The sequence below is a fragment of the Osmerus mordax genome, chromosome 22, assembly GCF_038355195.1.
Source record: "Osmerus mordax isolate fOsmMor3 chromosome 22, fOsmMor3.pri, whole genome shotgun sequence".
NCBI lineage: Eukaryota > Metazoa > Chordata > Actinopteri > Osmeriformes > Osmeridae > Osmerus > Osmerus mordax.
Genome location: NC_090071.1, coordinates 11,884,873 through 11,899,101, shown reverse-complemented (window position 1 = coordinate 11,899,101; position 14,229 = coordinate 11,884,873). Strand labels below are relative to the sequence as shown.

The 14,229-nt window shown below is 49.1% G+C and overlaps 20 non-coding genes across 20 annotated transcripts; all 20 read right to left on the bottom strand.

The window, feature by feature from the left end:
• Positions 1 to 153: 153 nt before the first annotated feature.
• Positions 154 to 226, bottom strand: trnaa-cgc (transfer RNA alanine (anticodon CGC)). Its single transcript has one exon. It is a non-coding gene; the product is annotated as a tRNA-Ala (tRNA).
• A 154-nt stretch (positions 227 to 380) lies between these two features.
• trnaa-agc (transfer RNA alanine (anticodon AGC)) lies at positions 381 to 453 on the bottom strand. Its single transcript has one exon. It is a non-coding gene; the product is annotated as a tRNA-Ala (tRNA).
• Positions 454 to 625: 172 nt separating this feature from the next.
• trnaa-ugc (transfer RNA alanine (anticodon UGC)) lies at positions 626 to 698 on the bottom strand. The gene has a single exon. It is a non-coding gene; the product is annotated as a tRNA-Ala (tRNA).
• Positions 699 to 973: 275 nt separating this feature from the next.
• trnaa-cgc (transfer RNA alanine (anticodon CGC)) lies at positions 974 to 1,046 on the bottom strand. The gene has a single exon. It is a non-coding gene; the product is annotated as a tRNA-Ala (tRNA).
• Positions 1,047 to 1,200: 154 nt separating this feature from the next.
• Positions 1,201 to 1,273, bottom strand: trnaa-ugc (transfer RNA alanine (anticodon UGC)). The gene has a single exon. It is a non-coding gene; the product is annotated as a tRNA-Ala (tRNA).
• Positions 1,274 to 1,775: 502 nt separating this feature from the next.
• Positions 1,776 to 1,848, bottom strand: trnaa-cgc (transfer RNA alanine (anticodon CGC)). The gene has a single exon. It is a non-coding gene; the product is annotated as a tRNA-Ala (tRNA).
• Positions 1,849 to 2,002: 154 nt separating this feature from the next.
• On the bottom strand, positions 2,003 to 2,075 carry trnaa-ugc (transfer RNA alanine (anticodon UGC)). The gene has a single exon. It is a non-coding gene; the product is annotated as a tRNA-Ala (tRNA).
• A 502-nt stretch (positions 2,076 to 2,577) lies between these two features.
• On the bottom strand, positions 2,578 to 2,650 carry trnaa-cgc (transfer RNA alanine (anticodon CGC)). The gene has a single exon. It is a non-coding gene; the product is annotated as a tRNA-Ala (tRNA).
• Positions 2,651 to 2,804: 154 nt separating this feature from the next.
• trnaa-agc (transfer RNA alanine (anticodon AGC)) lies at positions 2,805 to 2,877 on the bottom strand. Its single transcript has one exon. It is a non-coding gene; the product is annotated as a tRNA-Ala (tRNA).
• A 275-nt stretch (positions 2,878 to 3,152) lies between these two features.
• Positions 3,153 to 3,225, bottom strand: trnaa-cgc (transfer RNA alanine (anticodon CGC)). The gene has a single exon. It is a non-coding gene; the product is annotated as a tRNA-Ala (tRNA).
• A 154-nt stretch (positions 3,226 to 3,379) lies between these two features.
• On the bottom strand, positions 3,380 to 3,452 carry trnaa-agc (transfer RNA alanine (anticodon AGC)). The gene has a single exon. It is a non-coding gene; the product is annotated as a tRNA-Ala (tRNA).
• A 172-nt stretch (positions 3,453 to 3,624) lies between these two features.
• trnaa-ugc (transfer RNA alanine (anticodon UGC)) lies at positions 3,625 to 3,697 on the bottom strand. The gene has a single exon. It is a non-coding gene; the product is annotated as a tRNA-Ala (tRNA).
• A 275-nt stretch (positions 3,698 to 3,972) lies between these two features.
• On the bottom strand, positions 3,973 to 4,045 carry trnaa-cgc (transfer RNA alanine (anticodon CGC)). The gene has a single exon. It is a non-coding gene; the product is annotated as a tRNA-Ala (tRNA).
• Positions 4,046 to 4,199: 154 nt separating this feature from the next.
• Positions 4,200 to 4,272, bottom strand: trnaa-agc (transfer RNA alanine (anticodon AGC)). Its single transcript has one exon. It is a non-coding gene; the product is annotated as a tRNA-Ala (tRNA).
• Positions 4,273 to 4,547: 275 nt separating this feature from the next.
• trnaa-cgc (transfer RNA alanine (anticodon CGC)) lies at positions 4,548 to 4,620 on the bottom strand. The gene has a single exon. It is a non-coding gene; the product is annotated as a tRNA-Ala (tRNA).
• Positions 4,621 to 4,774: 154 nt separating this feature from the next.
• trnaa-agc (transfer RNA alanine (anticodon AGC)) lies at positions 4,775 to 4,847 on the bottom strand. Its single transcript has one exon. It is a non-coding gene; the product is annotated as a tRNA-Ala (tRNA).
• Positions 4,848 to 5,019: 172 nt separating this feature from the next.
• Positions 5,020 to 5,092, bottom strand: trnaa-ugc (transfer RNA alanine (anticodon UGC)). Its single transcript has one exon. It is a non-coding gene; the product is annotated as a tRNA-Ala (tRNA).
• Positions 5,093 to 5,367: 275 nt separating this feature from the next.
• On the bottom strand, positions 5,368 to 5,440 carry trnaa-cgc (transfer RNA alanine (anticodon CGC)). The gene has a single exon. It is a non-coding gene; the product is annotated as a tRNA-Ala (tRNA).
• Positions 5,441 to 5,594: 154 nt separating this feature from the next.
• trnaa-ugc (transfer RNA alanine (anticodon UGC)) lies at positions 5,595 to 5,667 on the bottom strand. Its single transcript has one exon. It is a non-coding gene; the product is annotated as a tRNA-Ala (tRNA).
• A 502-nt stretch (positions 5,668 to 6,169) lies between these two features.
• trnaa-cgc (transfer RNA alanine (anticodon CGC)) lies at positions 6,170 to 6,242 on the bottom strand. The gene has a single exon. It is a non-coding gene; the product is annotated as a tRNA-Ala (tRNA).
• Positions 6,243 to 14,229: the final 7,987 nt, after the last annotated feature.

The window sequence follows — 14,229 nt, the reverse complement described above, 5'->3', positions numbered from 1 at the left end:
GGCAAAGGAAGCGCTGCAGCGTTTGAGCTAACTCGCACTTCCCTTGCTCCTACCTGGGAGAGTTGAATCGTCCCACACTTTGGAGCTGCTTTTCCGAAACACGTGCAAAGGTTGTTGTGGAACAGAGCTCCATTTTTCAATGAAAAAAGCTGTTGGAGAATGCGGGCATCGATCCCGCTGCCTCTCGCATGCGAAGCAAGCGCTCTACCACTTGAGCTAATTCCCCCATATTAAGCTCCTCGTTGGGGAACTTGTTAGCATCAGCATGAGGACCCAAATTGTATTAGGCCAATCGTGTCGTCATCCTTCATGCCAATGCGATTCTTGTAAATGTTGCTTTGGAAAGGAACTAAATCTTGCCAGTTAAACAGCATCACCTGTGGAGGATGCGGGCATCGATCCCGCTACCTCTCGCATGCTAAGCGAGCGCTCTACCATTTGAGCTAATCCCCCACCTTACATGTGTGTATTTTCCTTGGAAGAGTTAAAAACTGCTCAGTCTTGAGTCACAATCGACAATCTGGCTCGACTGCTTACTTGACATCAATTTGAATCTCACAGGGATTGCGAGTATCGATTCCCCTGCGTAAGAAACTAAATCTTGCCAGTTAAACAGCATCACCTATGGAGGATGCGGGCATCGATCCCGCTACCTCTCGCATGCAAAGCGAGCGCTCTACCATTTGAGCTAATCCCCCATGTAGAGTTCCTCGTTGGGGAACTTGTGAGCGTCAGCATGAGTACAGTCTGGTTCGACTGCTTACTTGACATCAATTTGAATCTCACAGGGATTGCGAGTATCGATTCCCCTGCATATGACAGGCAAAGGAAGCGCTGCAGCGTTTGAGCTAACTCGCACTTCCCTTGCTCCTACCTGGGAGAGTTGAATCGTCCCACACTTTGGAGCTGCTTTTCCGAAACACGTGCAAAGGTTGTTGTGGAACGGAGCTCCATTTTTCAATGAAAAAGCTGTTGGAGAATGCGGGCATCGATCCCGCTGCCTCTCGCATGCGAAGCAAGCGCTCTACCACTTGAGCTAATTCCCCCATATTAAGCTCCTCGTTGGGGAACTTGTTAGCATCAGCATGAGGACCCAAATTGTATTAGGCCAATCGTGTCGTCATCCTTCATGCCAATGCGATTCTTATAAATGTTGCTTTGGAAAGGAACTAAATCTTGCCAGTTAAACAGCATCACCTGTGGAGGATGCGGGCATCGATCCCGCTACCTCTCGCATGCAAAGCGAGCGCTCTACCATTTGAGCTAATCCCCCATGTAGAGTTCCTCGTTGGGGAACTTGTGAGCGTCAGCATGAGTACAGTCTGGTTCGACTGCTTACTTGACATCAATTTGAATCTCACAGGGATTGCGAGTATCGATTCCCCTGCGTAAGAAACTAAATCTTGCCAGTTAAACAGCATCACCTGTGGAGGATGTGGGCATCGATCCCGCTACCTCTCGCATGCAAAGCGAGCGCTCTACCATTTGAGCTAATCCCCCATGTAGAGTTCCTCGTTGGGGAACTTGTGAGCGTCAGCATGAGTACAGTCTGGTTCGACTGCTTACTTGACATCAATTTGAATCTCACAGGGATTGCGAGTATCGATTCCCCTGCATATGACAGGCAAAGGAAGCGCTGCAGCGTTTGAGCTAACTCGCACTTCCCTTGCTCCTACCTGGGAGAGTTGAATCGTCCCACACTTTGGAGCTGCTTTTCCGAAACACGTGCAAAGGTTGTTGTGGAACAGAGCTCCATTTTTCAATGAAAAAGCTGTTGGAGAATGCGGGCATCGATCCCGCTGCCTCTCGCATGCGAAGCAAGCGCTCTACCACTTGAGCTAATTCCCCCATATTAAGCTCCTCGTTGGGGAACTTGTTAGCATCAGCATGAGGACCCAAATTGTATTAGGCCAATCGTGTCGTCATCCTTCATGCCAATGCGATTCTTATAAATGTTGCTTTGGAAAGGAACTAAATCTTGCCAGTTAAACAGCATCACCTGTGGAGGATGCGGGCATCGATCCCGCTACCTCTCGCATGCAAAGCGAGCGCTCTACCATTTGAGCTAATCCCCCATGTAGAGTTCCTCGTTGGGGAACTTGTGAGCGTCAGCATGAGTACAGTCTGGTTCGACTGCTTACTTGACATCAATTTGAATCTCACAGGGATTGCGAGTATCGATTCCCCTGCGTAAGAAACTAAATCTTGCCAGTTAAACAGCATCACCTGTGGAGGATGTGGGCATCGATCCCGCTACCTCTCGCATGCAAAGCGAGCGCTCTACCATTTGAGCTAATCCCCCATGTAGAGTTCCTCGTTGGGGAACTTGTGAGCGTCAGCATGAGTACAGTCTGGTTCGACTGCTTACTTGACATCAATTTGAATCTCACAGGGATTGCGAGTATCGATTCCCCTGCATATGACAGGCAAAGGAAGCGCTGCAGCGTTTGAGCTAACTCGCACTTCCCTTGCTCCTACCTGGGAGAGTTGAATCGTCCCACACTTTGGAGCTGCTTTTCCGAAACACGTGCAAAGGTTGTTGTGGAACAGAGCTCCATTTTTCAATGAAAAAGCTGTTGGAGAATGCGGGCATCGATCCCGCTGCCTCTCGCATGCGAAGCAAGCGCTCTACCACTTGAGCTAATTCCCCCATATTAAGCTCCTCGTTGGGGAACTTGTTAGCATCAGCATGAGGACCCAAATTGTATTAGGCCAATCGTGTCGTCATCCTTCATGCCAATGCGATTCTTGTAAATGTTGCTTTGGAAAGGAACTAAATCTTGCCAGTTAAACAGCATCACCTGTGGAGGATGCGGGCATCGATCCCGCTACCTCTCGCATGCTAAGCGAGCGCTCTACCATTTGAGCTAATCCCCCATGTAGAGTTCCTCGTTGGGGAACTTGTGAGCGTCAGCATGAGTACAGTCTGGTTCGACTGCTTACTTGACATCAATTTGAATCTCACAGGGATTGCGAGTATCGATTCCCCTGCATATGACAGGCAAAGGAAGCGCTGCAGCGTTTGAGCTAACTCGCACTTCCCTTGCTCCTACCTGGGAGAGTTGAATCGTCCCACACTTTGGAGCTGCTTTTCCGAAACACGTGCAAAGGTTGTTGTGGAACGGAGCTCCATTTTTCAATGAAAAAGCTGTTGGAGAATGCGGGCATCGATCCCGCTGCCTCTCGCATGCGAAGCAAGCGCTCTACCACTTGAGCTAATTCCCCCATACTAAGCTCCTCGTTGGGGAACTTGTTAGCATCAGCATGAGGACCCAAATTGTATTAGGCCAATCGTGTCGTCATCCTTCATGCCAATGCGATTCTTGTAGATGTTGCTTTGGAAAGGAACTAAATCTTGCCAGTTAAACAGCATCACCTGTGGAGGATGCGGGCATCGATCCCGCTACCTCTCGCATGCTAAGCGAGCGCTCTACCATTTGAGCTAATCCCCCACCTTACATGTGTGTATTTTCCTTGGAAGAGTTAAAAACTGCTCAGTCTTGAGTCACAATCGACAATCTGGCTCGACTGCTTACTTGACATCAATTTGAATCTCACAGGGATTGCGAGTATCGATTCCCCTGCGTAAGAAACTAAATCTTGCCAGTTAAATAGCATCACCTATGGAGGATGCGGGCATCGATCCCGCTACCTCTCGCATGCAAAGCGAGCGCTCTACCATTTGAGCTAATCCCCCATGTAGAGTTCCTCGTTGGGGAACTTGTGAGCGTCAGCATGAGTACAGTCTGGTTCGACTGCTTACTTGACATCAATTTGAATCTCACAGGGATTGCGAGTATCGATTCCCCTGCATATGACAGGCAAAGGAAGCGCTGCAGCGTTTGAGCTAACTCGCACTTCCCTTGCTCCTACCTGGGAGAGTTGAATCGTCCCACACTTTGGAGCTGCTTTTCCGAAACACGTGCAAAGGTTGTTGTGGAACGGAGCTCCATTTTTCAATGAAAAAGCTGTTGGAGAATGCGGGCATCGATCCCGCTGCCTCTCGCATGCGAAGCAAGCGCTCTACCACTTGAGCTAATTCCCCCATATTAAGCTCCTCGTTGGGGAACTTGTTAGCATCAGCATGAGGACCCAAATTGTATTAGGCCAATCGTGTCGTCATCCTTCATGCCAATGCGATTCTTGTAAATGTTGCTTTGGAAAGGAACTAAATCTTGCCAGTTAAACAGCATCACCTGTGGAGGATGCGGGCATCGATCCCGCTACCTCTCGCATGCTAAGCGAGCGCTCTACCATTTGAGCTAATCCCCCATGTAGAGTTCCTCGTTGGGGAACTTGTGAGCGTCAGCATGAGTACAGTCTGGTTCGACTGCTTACTTGACATCAATTTGAATCTCACAGGGATTGCGAGTATCGATTCCCCTGCATATGACAGGCAAAGGAAGCGCTGCAGCGTTTGAGCTAACTCGCACTTCCCTTGCTCCTACCTGGGAGAGTTGAATCGTCCCACACTTTGGAGCTGCTTTTCCGAAACACGTGCAAAGGTTGTTGTGGAACGGAGCTCCATTTTTCAATGAAAAAGCTGTTGGAGAATGCGGGCATCGATCCCGCTGCCTCTCGCATGCGAAGCAAGCGCTCTACCACTTGAGCTAATTCCCCCATACTAAGCTCCTCGTTGGGGAACTTGTTAGCATCAGCATGAGGACCCAAATTGTATTAGGCCAATCGTGTCGTCATCCTTCATGCCAATGCGATTCTTGTAGATGTTGCTTTGGAAAGGAACTAAATCTTGCCAGTTAAACAGCATCACCTGTGGAGGATGCGGGCATCGATCCCGCTACCTCTCGCATGCTAAGCGAGCGCTCTACCATTTGAGCTAATCCCCCACCTTACATGTGTGTATTTTCCTTGGAAGAGTTAAAAACTGCTCAGTCTTGAGTCACAATCGACAATCTGGCTCGACTGCTTACTTGACATCAATTTGAATCTCACAGGGATTGCGAGTATCGATTCCCCTGCGTAAGAAACTAAATCTTGCCAGTTAAACAGCATCACCTATGGAGGATGCGGGCATCGATCCCGCTACCTCTCGCATGCAAAGCGAGCGCTCTACCATTTGAGCTAATCCCCCATGTAGAGTGCCTCGTTGGGGAACTTGTGAGCGTCAGCATGAGTACAGTCTGGTTCGACTGCTTACTTGACATCAATTTGAATCTCACAGGGATTGCGAGTATCGATTCCCCTGCATATGACAGGCAAAGGAAGCGCTGCAGCGTTTGAGCTAACTCGCACTTCCCTTGCTCCTACCTGGGAGAGTTGAATCGTCCCACACTTTGGAGCTGCTTTTCCGAAACACGTGCAAAGGTTGTTGTGGAACGGAGCTCCATTTTTCAATGAAAAAGCTGTTGGAGAATGCGGGCATCGATCCCGCTGCCTCTCGCATGCGAAGCAAGCGCTCTACCACTTGAGCTAATTCCCCCATATTAAGCTCCTCGTTGGGGAACTTGTTAGCATCAGCATGAGGACCCAAATTGTATTAGGCCAATCGTGTCGTCATCCTTCATGCCAATGCGATTCTTATAAATGTTGCTTTGGAAAGGAACTAAATCTTGCCAGTTAAACAGCATCACCTGTGGAGGATGCGGGCATCGATCCCGCTACCTCTCGCATGCAAAGCGAGCGCTCTACCATTTGAGCTAATCCCCCATGTAGAGTTCCTCGTTGGGGAACTTGTGAGCGTCAGCATGAGTACAGTCTGGTTCGACTGCTTACTTGACATCAATTTGAATCTCACAGGGATTGCGAGTATCGATTCCCCTGCGTAAGAAACTAAATCTTGCCAGTTAAACAGCATCACCTGTGGAGGATGTGGGCATCGATCCCGCTACCTCTCGCATGCAAAGCGAGCGCTCTACCATTTGAGCTAATCCCCCATGTAGAGTTCCTCGTTGGGGAACTTGTGAGCGTCAGCATGAGTACAGTCTGGTTCGACTGCTTACTTGACATCAATTTGAATCTCACAGGGATTGCGAGTATCGATTCCCCTGCATATGACAGGCAAAGGAAGCGCTGCAGCGTTTGAGCTAACTCGCACTTCCCTTGCTCCTACCTGGGAGAGTTGAATCGTCCCACACTTTGGAGCTGCTTTTCCGAAACACGTGCAAAGGTTGTTGTGGAACAGAGCTCCATTTTTCAATGAAAAAGCTGTTGGAGAATGCGGGCATCGATCCCGCTGCCTCTCGCATGCGAAGCAAGCGCTCTACCACTTGAGCTAATTCCCCCATATTAAGCTCCTCGTTGGGGAACTTGTTAGCATCAGCATGAGGACCCAAATTGTATTAGGCCAATCGTGTCGTCATCCTTCATGCCAATGCGATTCTTGTAAATGTTGCTTTGGAAAGGAACTAAATCTTGCCAGTTAAACAGCATCACCTGTGGAGGATGCGGGCATCGATCCCGCTACCTCTCGCATGCTAAGCGAGCGCTCTACCATTTCCGCTAAAGCTGGGGAACAATCGCCTGTTTGAGGGGGGAAGAAGGGGGAGAAGGGAGGGGGAAGAAAAAGGGAGAAAAGAGGGAGAAAAGAGGGAGAAAAAAGAGGAAAAAGGGAGAAAAGGGGAAATTCAAAAGTCCCCATTCATAGTTTAAACATTTTTAACCCGTTACATTTTAAGATAATTCGAAAAAACACCCGAAATGACGAATTTTACATCGTTTGGGGAAGATGTAGAATGGAACCAAAGGTCCGCGGTTCGCGTCCCACCTACGGCACCTTTGACTATTTCTAATAAACAACCACTTGAGTTTCCAAGTGTGTATGTTATCAAAACATTATGTTATCCTAATTTAGTGTAATTTGAAAAACATTTGTATCCACTAGAGTGCATTATTTATATTTTACGTAGTTAACTACACTATTCGCCTTTATTTTTATTCACTCCGCACAGGAGTAGTTTTTAGTTTGTTTTAGTTAGATCTATCTCTCTATCCATCCATCTATCTATTGCTCAAACTGTGTGGCTTCTGAGCTTGTGTGCTCTTATCTGAAGCTCTGTCTTTTTGGTTTCGGCACTTACCATTTCAACACTTGCATGATCCATATATTAAATATTTTTAAACAATGTGCGCAAGCAAGCGTAAAGTTAATCACTTTTTGCTGCTCTTACTTCTTGTAGACTTGCCGTATTTGGTTAGAAAGAGTAGTGATTGGGAAATAACAACGGACTGACCAACAGATAGTTGATAAATAGAAACATTTATCCACAAGTGTAAAAATAGAAATATGAACAACAACTTCAATTAAAACTATATATATACAGGCAAATGATATGCTAAATTACAATATTTACACAATGAAAACTATATACACAGGGGAAATCTAAGCATTAACTATATCTAAACAATGAAAACTATATACAAAGGCCCAAAGAATCATTTTTTTTTTTGCTCCTCCAGCCACTGCTCTCTGGAAAGAGTCTCTGCAGAGGGGCAGTAAACAGTCCCCTTATACTGGCTGTGGCCAGTCTCTGCCGTTCTGTTCTGGCCACACCTCCAGCATTTGTTGGCCTCCACTCTCCTCTGGTAGGCATGGGGAGCTGGACCAGGAGCAGGACGAAGCTGGGGAAGGTGGGTGGTGCAGGAAGAGGGTGGGACAAAACGCAGGGCTTGGGGGACCATCAATGGAGAGGGGGCAGAGGGTGGCCTTATACCAGGGGCTCGGGAGACAAACAGCACAGTAGGGTGGGCAGCAGGGCGAGGGGCGATATGGGTAGGGCGAGGGGCAATGGGGGTAGGGCGGGGCATGATAGGGATGGGAGTGGGGCCTCCAAGGGCAGCTGAAGGACCAGGGAAGAGCTGCCTCTGGGCTGTCAGCCTGGGTCGGACCGCTGGAGGTGGTGCTGGGGCTGCACATGTTGCCCGCCTCTTGGTTTTTGCCTGCCCTGCTGTGCTCTGCGGCAGGTGGTAGGTGTGGGCTGCTCCCTGGGGTTGAGGTGGAACAACAGCAGGGCGGACGTTGGCAGGCAGGAGAGGCTCGTCAGCCACAGACAGAGGACCTGGCAAGTTTATGCCCTGCTGCAACACAGCCAGATCCTGCTTCTTCACCCTGCGGTTGTACCACTGGGAGAGGGTCGACTGGTTCACCTCCACCAGCTGCAGGGTGGTGCCCTGCATGATGGCCCCATTGCCCAGGATGAGCTGCCGGACCTTGCGGTAGTCCTGCAGGATCAGAGTCCACCTGGACATGCAGTTCTTCCCCTGCTTCCTGGGACTCTTGTGGATGTCGGAGAGCCGGACGAAGATGGCCTCCACAAGGCGGCAGCAGTCTGGCCACTGAGCAGGCGAACCAGTGGACCCCAGGACACACCTCTCCACACTCTCCACACCTGGCGTGAACTCCACCTTTTTTTTGTGGCGGAACCGCCCCTTGATGAGCCTATCCAGGTGCCGCGCAGCAAACACCACCCTCTGCTTGTCATAATCCAGCAGGTCTTGCCACAGCCCCACAATGTTGCTGACCTAAGAAGGAAAGAAAACATATATTATATATATTTATATATTATAAATACATAAACAAATATCTGTTGTACAATGCATGTCTTGCTGACCTGCTGGTTATGGAGGGTCATGTTGGTCTGATGCCTCAGCTCCACTAAGCACTCTGCCAGTCTATCCACTCGATCCATGCCTGGAATGCCATGCTCGTCCACAGCCTGAAACATTCAACAATTTGACATTTAGTGCTGAACACCTTATGGCAAAGGTTTGTTATATTGACTGCTGCTGCTGTGTGTTTTATTTGTTTGCTGTCAATTACTGTGTGTTGCTTCTAATAATCAATTGCGCTTGTATTCAGACACTTTCCTATCTACTGAACTTGTTAGTTTCTATGAATGACAGTTAGTTACTAGTAAAAAGTTAACATACCAGCTGTTCTTCAGGCACCTGAGAGGAGGCACCTGGGACACAGGGCTGGGTTATGGGGGGAGGCAGGGTGGTAGCTACAGGCATGGGGGTGACAGGCAGAGTGGTGGGGGTGACAGGTAGGATAGAGGTGGTTACAGTCAAGGTGATGGAAGGCAGGGTGGAGGAGGTGAGTGGCAGGGTGGGGACCACAGGCAGGGTGGTGGAAGGCAGGGTGGAGGAGGTGAGTGGCAGGGTGGGGACCACAGGCAGGGTGGTGGAAGGCAGGGTGGAGGAGGTGAGTGACAGGGTGGGGACCACAGGCAGGGTGGTAGAAGGCAGGGCGGAAGAGGGGAAGTCTTCCGAAACACTACCGATAGTGAGGTCCTGTCCTTCATCCTCAAACCCTTCATCCGCCTGTTCCTCCTCTGTGGCGTGGTCCTCCAGCAGCTGGTCTGTCTCCTCAGAGTCGGGGTCCATGTCCTGCAAGGGCTGCCCTGTCTGCCTAAGCAGGTAGTTCACCCCAAGCAACTCTCCTGAACATGAACAACAATGCAATGCTAATTAGTATTAAAAAACAGATATGGAACTTACCATAATGCATAAATACTGAGCTCTTAACAACATAATTATTTGTATTCATATTTGCCGAGACTTACCGGTGTACTTTCTCGGTGGGATGAAGGAGGGGACATACTTCCTTCCAAAAACCTTCAGGCTGTTGCTGTTGACGGACTCCAGCACGTCCCCCGCGTACGTCAACAGCGCCATGCGCTTGGTGGTGATGGAGGCCGCTGCCCGGTTTTGGTTCCACCTGTTCAGGCCTTCCAGGAGGTACAGCTGGAAGTTGAGCAGGTTTGCACTCGTTCCTAAAAAAAAAAGAGAGAACGTGAACAATGATGAACAAGGCTATTTGAATAAAATGTCATTGGTAAGAATATTGATAAGATGATGAAATCTACACCAACCTGGAATAAACCTGTTCAGGTGGCAGTGGAAGGACTCCAAGGAGGTGGAGCCTCTTGCACACCTGTACGTGGTCAGCTGGATCCCCTCCCTGGTGGAGCTGCCTGTCTCCGTGTACAGGAGTACACCTGGCACATCCTGGATGCACTTCACGTGCCTCTTCTGGGTGCGCCAGATGTGCTCCATCTTTGCCTGGTCCAGCAGCGGAACTCCCAGCAGGTCTCTCCCCTTCTCCCCCATCAGCTCCTGCAGCAGCTGCTCAATGCGGAGGACCGTGGCGTCCACTCCACGTGTCCTCCGCCTGCAGAACTGGGACAGCTCAGCCTTGGTGATGGCCTTGTCCACCATGTCGTTGGTAATGAGGGGCACACCCTCCCTTCTGAGCTGCTCCCTCTTCACCCTGCGCAGTAGGGCTACGTCCGCTGCATCCCACTCAAATAGGCACACAGACAGGCGGCTCATAAAGAGGGGGTACAGGGCATGGGCATCGGTGGTGCATCCCACGGCCAGCCGCCGCATAAAATGCCAGATGTCCAGCCTTATCTTCAGGTCTGGCCACCCACCAAACCTGGCCTGAAGCTTGGTCTCCCCCTCCTCCGAGCAGCAGCCACAGTCCACATAGAGCAGGACCGGGGGAGCTGCACCTGCCTGGGTGTACCTCTCAATGAGACCAGAGACCATCGGGTCCAGCCCCGGTCCCTCCTGGGCAGTCAGGACACTGACGAGGACCTGGCCGATCTCGTTCCCCACCGAGGTCACCCAGAATGCAGTCCCCTTTGCTGCACCAGCCAGCTTCTTTGTCATCTGAAATGACAAAATGTACACAAAAAACTTCATGAGAGCTTTCAAAAGAAAATCTATTAACTAAACACAGAAGTTTATGTATGTATTACTACAGTCTTAATCAAAGGCATGGATATGTGTGTATGTGTGCTTATAAGAATACAAATCATTGAGGATTCATGTTTTCATTGTGGCATAATTGCCACAATGGATTTTCTTCATCTTATTACCTTCTTGGTGGAGTCCATTTTTAAAATGGACCCAAAGGTTGACGTGATGGACGCCTTTATATGGTCCATACGGCTGATGATGTCCCTCCCGTACACCGACAGCACCCACCGGCTGGTTGGGACATCGAGTGGCTGTGGAGGCTCCTGGCAGGTGACTGGGAAGAGGCTGGGCTGGTCAACAAAGGCCGCACACTCCCCCAAGTAGTCGGCCAGGCGGTCCAACCACTCCTCCCCATGGTTCTCCCGCAGCTGTTTCACCAAGCACGCCGGGCTGTTGCCGAGGGTCCGTTCCCGCAACATGCGGATGACCCGTATGTCACAAGCATACCTTGAAGAAAAGACCGATTAGTTTCAAGAACTTGTTCAATTATGTAAGGACCTGCAGCAGGCATTATTAGAAAATGATTGTAGATTTTTAACTCACAAGCGTGTCAGGATCATCCTGAACTTCCTCCTGTGAGGCAGGTCCAGCTGGTCCAGGACAGCCTGACTGGTTGCCAGATGGGTCAGGCGACACACAGTGCACCTGAGTGTCTCCGTCACCATCAGGTAGTACCGGTCCACGTCCAGGACCTTCCGCACCCTCTTGTGCACACCATACCCCGTCAGCTGCTTCCCACAGGTTTGGCAGAATACCCTCACTTTCCACAAGTGATAGGGCATCCATACCAAGAGCCTGTGGGCAAAAAAACGGTCCGGTGTTGGAGCCTGGTGGTAAATCAGGGCAGAGGCTGGTGGCTCATACCAGAGCTTCAAGTTCAAACGCAGCTTGCCAGACTGAAACAGGGTGGATGCAATCCACCGCTGGTCCTGAACCGGGATTGTCTCCTTCATTCTGACAGGAAGCCAGAAGTCAGGAGTGGGACCAGGAGCAGGGCCAGGAGCAGGGCCAGGAGCAGGGCCAGGAGCAGGGCCAGGAGCAGGGCCAGGAGCAGGGCCAGGGGCAGCAAGCTCATCCTCATCATGCACATCCTGTTACAAAACAAGAGAAATATATTTACAAAAACAGAATAGCCCAATCATATGAGAACATCCTCATCCTATGAAACAAAAAACAGTTCAAAGAACACAACACTTACAGCAGCCGTTGTAGGGCTGGTGCTGGTCTCAGAGACAGTGCTGAGGCTGGAAGCTGTGCTGGGCCTCACAGAGGTCGTCGCAGGGCTGGAGCGGGAAGATGTCCTCACGGAGGCTTTGTAGGGGGTGGATGGGGGCTTTGAGAACGGTGATTCGGTCCTCACAAAAGCCATGGCAGGGCTTGATGGTGTTCTAGGCCTCACAGAGGCCATAGGGGAACCAAAGCCTGGTGGGGTGGTCCTCACAGAGGCCTTAGGGGAACCAAAGCCTGGTGGGGTGGTCCTCACAGTGGCCGTAGGGGAACCAAAGCCTGGTGGGGTGGTCCTCACAGTGGCCGTAGGTGAGCTGGCAGTGGCCTGGGTGTCTCCTGTCATGGTGGGTGGACTGGACAGAGACTGGGAGAAGGAGCGGGGGAAGCATTTGTAAAAAGTAGAGCTCAATGAAATCAAATCAAGCTCTTAAGATTTAGGTTTGCTCATATTAACCTATAAATATATATTTACATATAATCATATTTACCTTTGCTTTCCTAACCACATTCACATTGGGCTTTGCAACAGCGCCATGTGAGCCTCCAAATCGTGGTTTAGAAAACTGTGGTGACAATTAGAGACATTTATCAAAGGATTACATTGTAAACCTGAAATGCTCTTCCATTTTGCCATCATCATATGTAATCAGTGGTTGTCCATATTTGAAAGCTTGTATGACAATAATAATATTGAAATAGTCACCATGGACAAAGTCAGTGTGGGCCGTGCTGGGACATGGGCTGAGGCAGAGGCAGAGGCTGAGGTCGTTCTCAGTGGGGGAGGGGCAGCACAGGTAGAGGTCTCTGCCACAGTTTGTCCAGTGGTTGGCTGGATTAGGGACAGAGAGATCCATGTCAGACATCACATTACTGAGCACATCACAAAGTGATTCTTTTAGTGTTTTGGTGTCAAGAAGTCTCATTCACATTACCTTTGGGTTATGAAAGCCACAAGTACACTGCTGTGTCCCACCAAACAGCATTCTTTGGCCACGTAACTGCAACGGGCACTTCTCAATCTGTTCCAAATAAAACAAACAATTTTTTTTAAGAAAACAACCCAATAGAAATGGACCATTTTGACATATCATCTTCTATTGGTGACTAAACATGACATTGACACTGAAGTTGCTGTTCATTATCCTTATCAAGGTCCCATACTGTGACTGGTATTTCTGGCAATTCAGTAATCTTTTATAGGCCATCAGAATACATCCATTTTTTTTCAGTGATCTTTTGGTCATTTTACATACCTTTTGAAAGAGGTCATACCACCTCTTCTGTCTTGGGGCTGGCCTGTTGCCTGCATCAGCAGGCCAAACCCCAGAGCTGGCAAACCTCCTCAAACGGGACATCCATTCCCCATCCCCCATACTTTTGTGGCTTTTTGAACTCGACATCTAAAAGGTAAAAGGAGCGATTTTTCACACTAGTACAATAACATTTATTTATTGTTATAGGTAGCTTTTTAACATATCAAATATTTAGCTACTATTTCCAGAGGAATATTTTTTTTAAACCTTTTCTGGGTCACTTTATTACCACAAGTGAAAAAGTTCTCTTTATTTCGTTTTGTCCCCAGTGACATCTATAATATATAACAGGTTAAATATTGCGTTTGCTAGTCCGAATAACATCTGTCGCTACAGTAACCTATTAGTAATCCCTTAAAAAAAGTAAATGACAGCCAATACTACAGTACCTGAGGAAATCTACTTTAGCTACTGTACATGACAAACTCTGAAATGACAAACTCTAATATTCGTGATATGACTTGTCATTGACCCGATGAACGATAACATGTATTGAAATGTCAAACGGATGATTTTTTTGATTAGCTATGTATGTATTTACCTTTGCGGTGCGGTACTTCTAACAACTGGAAATAGCGTATCCTGCAATGAATGAACTGACGCGACTTACTGTCACTCATCTCACATCTTCGGCGGGGGTCTCTGGGGTCGTGGACGCCGTTGCTATCGGTGTGACGTAATTGGAGATGTACGTGTTCCGATTGGCTCAATCGGCCTGACGCAATTGGACGGGGTGAGAATCCGATTGGCCCTCGAACCTAGAACAGAGGTAGCTGATTGGTCGCGATAGCCAGTCGAATGTGCCCCGGGTGCCGCTAATCCCCCATGTAGAGTTCCTCGTTGGGGAACTTGTGAGCGTCAGCATGAGTACAGTCTGGTTCGACTGCTTACTTGACATCAATTTGAATCTCACAGGGATTGCGAGTATCGATTCCCCTGCATATGACAGGCAAAGGAAGCGCTGCAG